This window comes from Manis javanica, chromosome 10 (genome assembly GCF_040802235.1).
Source record: "Manis javanica isolate MJ-LG chromosome 10, MJ_LKY, whole genome shotgun sequence".
In the NCBI taxonomy this organism is placed as follows: domain Eukaryota; kingdom Metazoa; phylum Chordata; class Mammalia; order Pholidota; family Manidae; genus Manis; species Manis javanica.
The window spans coordinates 77541433-77547705 of record NC_133165.1 but is presented as its reverse complement, the minus strand read 5'-3'; the positions used below and the strand labels follow the sequence as shown (position 1 = coordinate 77547705).

Sequence of the window (6273 nt, the reverse complement as noted above, 5' to 3'; positions counted from 1 at the left end):
CATAAACATTGTTCTGACTCTATAGGGAATCAGCTGCATTCACACAGTCGTGCTTACGGAAACAATGACATTTGATTTTTAAGTGGAAAATAATATTGTTTCTTATTAGCTTACAAAAAGGACTCTTCAGAGTCATGCAAAAGATTAGGGCAGTGTTTGTACAATGTTCATCCATTTATTGAACTGATAGAGACAAGGTATTGCTCGATGATGAGATAAAGCTTTAAAAGCCTTGGAAATGTGGGAGGTCTTTAAAAGAGTGGGCAAGGAACTCCATTTAACACAACACAGAATATTAGCTGCTCACATCTGTCTGTAGCTCAAGCAGAAATAGTGGAGTCTCAGAGCTAGGGATTGGCTCCCCGTGGCGTTGCTCCAAACAGTTATATAAGCTTTGGGGAATAGCTTCGGTGTGGTTCCACATGTGGTTCCTTTTTATGATGTCAATTGAAGAGCTGATTCAACATTACTGAACTTTGGAGTTCGGCGCATTCATTCCTTTAAAAGTTCAGAAGTTAAAATATTTCTTCATACCTAGCTTAATGTATGTATTACCTAAGCTTCTATAATGAATGGGGTTATGTGAAAAATGGTTCACATTTTTACTTCATGAGCATGTTGATACATTGAGATACCAGTTTTTTATCAATAATATTTAAAATTAATGAAAGTTTTCTATATGTTAGACATAGGATACATTTTACTCTATTTAACATTCAATACATTTTACCTCTTCGCTTTGTTTATTACTGTCTCCCTTTGCTAGAGTATAAGCACCACAAGGGAAGGGAGGTTTGTCTATTTTATCTGCTGCTAAGTCTTAGGCACCTACAATCATGCCTGGCTCCATTAGGTTTTCAATAAATATGTTTCACACAAATGAACAGGGCTGTGCTAAGGGTTTTATAGGCATGCCTTTTTGAATGTTCGTATCAACCCATTAAAGCATTAAACCATTAAACCATTACAGCATGTTATGTTTCCATTTCTATTTTACTGATGAGAAAAATGAGGCTTTGAGGATTTCAATAAATTTCTCAAGGCCATATAACAGATATATTATAAAACCTAGGTTCCAATATAGGACTCTGTCTCCAAACATCATGTACCTCATCCCCGGCTCACACTTTTCTCCTGAGCAATTCCACATACAGTCTAAGCTCACATGACTAAAATATCTGACCCTCTGCTGGCTGAAGTCCCAGTGGGTGTGTGTGGGAGGGTCTGTCATGGTCCCTAGGATACCAGTTGTGTCTGTCATTAGTCAGAGTCAAACTTGCATTGCGTTTCACGGATGCATCACTTTTTCTCCACCTGTCTGACTGTCAGAAGCCTGTGAGAGATGTCACTGCTTTGTAGTTTCTCCGGCACACAAGTGATGGTGAGCCACCTCTGAAGAAGAAAGAACCAGCCCCATTGTAAGGTATTAAGAAATCATTCATAGCTCTTTCTCAGTTTCTTCATCTGCTTGGGTGTGTCTTGCATTTTAGACAATACACATTTTAGTACAGGGTGTGTTTGTGGTTTGGGTTTAAAGGCAAATGAGAGAAGAGAAAAGGGTTGAAGAAAAACAAGGCAAATAAATACGATGAGTGCTTCCAACACTAGGGAAGATTCAAGTTATAAAAATGAACAACAGAACTGACATGTCCATAATGAGTTATTCTCCCTCTAGAACAGGAGAGAAGGTCACCATGGCACTGGGAATGGAAAGCACATGGCTCCTGCCATTCCCCAGCCATTGCCCACTGTCCTTGGGACCCACCCATGAGTTTTGTCCTCTTGGTCATTCTTCTCTACCCCTCAGCCTTTTCTTCATGGCTTTTCATGGTAAAAGCGTGTAGGGTCAAAGTCTGAGAGATGATTCAGACATACATAAAATATACTTTGTAGGTTAAGATAAACAAATGATACATAAGCATTAGCTGCCATGCTTTTCCTATACAGAGGAAAGTTTGTCTAGATTTTGTGTCAAAAAATACTGAAGGAGCTTTGCCAATGAAGAACTGATGCCTAGTATCCCAATTCTCTCTTTGGAGGCTAAGACTTAGCCTGAATATTATCTACAACCGTTTAGTCTAGTCTGTCTAAACTGGATAGTTAACAATTTTTTGTTGAGAACAGTGATCTGAAAAGGACGTGTATGGTGGGTGCTGGGGGAGGATGTAAGGAGTGGGCAGAGGTTCTTTTTTTCCCCTTCAATTTATATTCCCAGAGATTCATAGTACTTGAGTGGCAGTGTGTGGTACAATACTGTGTGAGCACTGACTTCCCACTTTAATCACTGGAGAATTAAAAAAAAAATATTTAATGCTCGGGCCCACCCCAAACCACTTAAATCAGCATGTCTAGGAGTGCGGCATTGAAATTTTTGCAAAAGCACCTTAGGTGATTCTAATGTGCAGCTAAGGTTGAGAGCCACTGGGGTAGATTAAGGACAGCAGGTTTTAGAGTCTGATAGGTCTGTGTGTGAAACCCAGACATGCCCCTTTTTGTGTGTGTGACATTGGGAAAGTTTTTGTAGCTTCCTAAACTCATGTTCTTACCTTGTAAAACGGGGAAGGTGTGCCTTCAGGAGAGGGTCATTTTAAAGATAAAATAGAAAATGTATGTGACATAGCTGGTACAGTGCCTAGCAAATGATTGGTGTTTAACAAACTAGGGTTATTAACACTATCATCATCATTAGCTTGGAAAAGACTGTCATTTCTCTATGTAAACACTGCATAATAACAGCAAGAAGCAGGCACACACCAGAGACCACTCCAGCCATCTGCTCTTTGTCAGATGGAATATTGTACTATGATTATTTCTGCCGCTTTATCGAATCTATTTTGAACCCCAGGGCTGCAATGGTTGAGACTATTTTGGCAGATTTCTACTAAAGGATAAAGAGTTCCCAGTGTGAAGACACGTCTTATAACATTTAGATTTAGTTTATTCATTTTAATTTTGGTTCTATTCTTTCAGATGCATCCTTCCAAAATGCTGAAAATTTTAAAGTATTTTTTATTATTCTATTGTGGACTGTTCTTCATCGCTCTTTGGCAAGATCAAAAACCATTATTTATTCAGTACTCCTTTCCAAATAGATAAGAAGCCCTGCCATGTTTTTGGTCTTTGAATAACAACTTGCTCTTGAATCTATTGCCACAGATTCTACACTCCTTTATGTAAATCAGGCACTTCATTAGCTACAGAATTTCAGACTAGATTAAACCCATCATTATAACTGGTAAAAATACAGAGTACTGTTCTGGATTAGACTCACTAGAATTACATGCAAGTACATATGACACTGTGTCCTTTATAGGCTCTGTTTCTTGGAATTGTTCATGACTTGTACCCAGTAAACCAAATGGCTTAGCTATGTAGGGTCCACCTTTTTTCAGTTACTAGCTTGGTAACTCTTTGCCCCTTTATCTTTAGTCTTTGTACCTGCCACTGCATCCCCATATAATGAATCCAGATAACTCCCTTGCCCCTTTCATCCTCCTCTTCATAAACCTTTAAAAATTTCCTGCATTTCTAATAAAATCCAGATCATGTAGGGCAATGGAAAAAGTTCCGTTTACTTGAACTTGGAAGCAGACACATCTGGATTTGGATCCTGTCTTTGTAGCTTTTTAGCTTTTAGTTCTGTGTGCGTGGGTTTATTATTTTTCTTCTCTAAGCCTGTTTCATCATCTGTAAAATGAGGATAAAAATAACTACCTTGGGGTTTAATGAGCATTAAATGAAATAATTTCTGCACATTACCTGGTACAGTGTGTGGCTCCCAGTGCAAGTTCAATTAACATTAGTCACCTTCTCTGACCCTCTGACTCTAGAAATATCATTTCGTTTCTGTTAAACAGCAGAGTATTGCTTATATAACTAGAAAAATTAAGTCCACCAAGGTTAAGTAACTTCCCAGAGTAATACCATGAATAAAAATGCTCATGTCTTGGGAGCTGTGATAGAACCTTCACAGTCTCTGAGGACTGAGTATCGCCAACAAGGTCACAGCAACACAACACTCAAAAACACTGAGATTAAGGCAGAAGAAAAGACAAAAGGGAAAGCATTGAGAAGCAGGCCAAAGTACTCATGACTCAAGGGTATGGCTAATTTTAGGCAAATTGGAGAAACTTTAGTCATGTTTATTCTGGCTTACGGAAGCCTGTTTAGGACCATATTCTCTTCTTTCTCTCCAAACCTATTGGCCAGTAGAGAAACAGAGGGAGCAGAGAGGATTGAATTCTAGTTTAACACAAACCAATACTCCATCTTCCTCTATAGTTTGTATTAATCATGCCTTCATTCTTACTCTTATTTATGTTTCATGTGTAATAATAGATCTGTGTAAGTAGCATATGCTGACTGTTCAGTATATTTCTCTGCCATATTTCATTTCATTTGATAACCACCTTTGGTTTCTCCGTTTAATGAAAACATAATTATTCAATGTCCTCATAGCCAATGACAATTTTTTTCTTCATTTTTAATTTATGCTTAGCTGATAGGGTGACCAGAGAGCCTGGCTTGGCAGGCCCAGAGAGGTTTCCTGGAATATGGGGATTTCAGTATTAAAACTGTGACAGTTTCTGGGAAATTGGAAAATTTAGCATCACACTAAAGGACTTTTCAGCTTTTTAGAGAGAAATATAAGGTTTTGTTCTGATTCCACAAGGTGTTTTGCAATCTGGCTGAGGAAACAGGATGCATGAGACCAAATACAGGACAATTGGAGAGAGAAAGAAATCAAGCCTATGTGTGTGGTGCAGACTCTAAGGGATGCAGTGTTTTGGAAACTGGTAGTGGGAGGGTGATGATGAAGAGAAACCTTCCTTCGCAAAAGTGAACTTGAAAGTGAGAATGCTCAGACAGGAGAGGAGTTGGGGAACCCGAGAGGAGAGGGGTGGGGTAGATGCAGAAGAGATGCAGTGTGGGTGTGACACAGTAAGGCATGCAGCCGCCTGCCTTGGGGCTTTGAGGGTGAGCTGGGTGGCGGGGAAATGCATGTTGTGAATCCAAACAGAAATGAAGTCTGACAGGAATCTGCAGTTTCGGGTAACTTTTGTCTGGCTTTCTAACATCTGCTCCGGTAGATTGAGAATTGACTGCAGTTAAGATTTACGTATGGCTGCTCAGATTCCTCACAAGGACAATTCATGCATCTCATGGAATAAACAAACATATGTGTAACAAATGCTCATACTCGTTTAACTGGAACTACCGTGTGCAGTATGTCAGAGAGAGAGACAACATCTATCATGGAATGTTTTGTGTGGTGAAGTACTGGATAGCAAAACCAAACGCCTAGAATAAAGAAGTTGCAGCAAAGAAAATTAATAACTGCTCTTTTTACACAGAATTTACCCTTTAACTGATATTGGCAGCCCCAAATGTTTGGCTTGCAGGGCACCCTTGCCATTTGTTTTATTGCTCCTCTGCAAGTTATTTGCCTCTAATTTTAGCAGCTGAATTATCTTTCTAATCCTTTTCAATTAACATACCTTCTGCATCATCGAGGAACTGAAATGAAAGAGGAAGTTACATGGGATGACATTCCATCTTTCCTGAAGAACAATTTTCCTGTCAAAATTCAAGAGGAAGAATGTGAAATCTTTTTTTTTTTCTACATTTGTTGCCAGTCTCGACTTAAAATTCAGATGAACTGCATTTTCTTTGACTGGTTCTGCTTTCATATGAACTCTAAAATATTCCATTCCTTCCCAACACCCCTTCCCTCTCCTCAAAAGCAAGATTCTGCTTCTCAGAGTAAACAGGCCCTGCTGAGCAGAGCCCTTGGCCCATTCAAAGCCCACTCCATTCAGGAGGAAATCAGATCCTTGGGCAAAATAGGTGAAGAAAAAAAGGGCAGCTGTGAAAACATTTAGTCTGTTTTTCTCCTCAACCCCTGCTGGCCCCCTGGCTTCCCAGCCCCCACCTCTACATGATTTTTCCATCCTCCAGTTTATGGGCTGGAAATGCAGGACCCTCAGCGTTGGGCGAGTAGATGGAGAGCAGCAGTGCCTGGCCTCTGCATCCTCACAGCCATCTCTTCCCTCTCCAACCTCCTTGCCGCATTCCTGGAGGATAGTCGAAAGATTGATTGGATGATTTTTTGGCAGCTCTTTGCAAAGCCTGCAGCCACAGCTTGGTTTAATTAGGGAATCAGCGTTTCTTTTATGTAGGTCACATCAGGTTTTGATTCCAAATCTCATATAGCTCTAACCTTTCTAAAAATTCAGAAACGCATGTGCAGTTGGAAGAAGTTTTCTAAAAAAG

General features: G+C 39.7%; 1 long non-coding RNA gene across 1 annotated transcript in view; it reads left to right on the top strand.

Moving 5' to 3' along the window:
* Window positions 1-1121: 1121 nt before the first annotated feature.
* Window positions 1122-6273, top strand: part of LOC140843580 (uncharacterized) — a 32892-nt gene continuing 27740 nt past the window's right edge. The window contains exon 1 of the long non-coding RNA XR_012121428.1: window positions 1122-1423. This is a non-coding gene — a long non-coding RNA (uncharacterized lncRNA). The remainder of the gene's footprint in view (window positions 1424-6273) is intronic.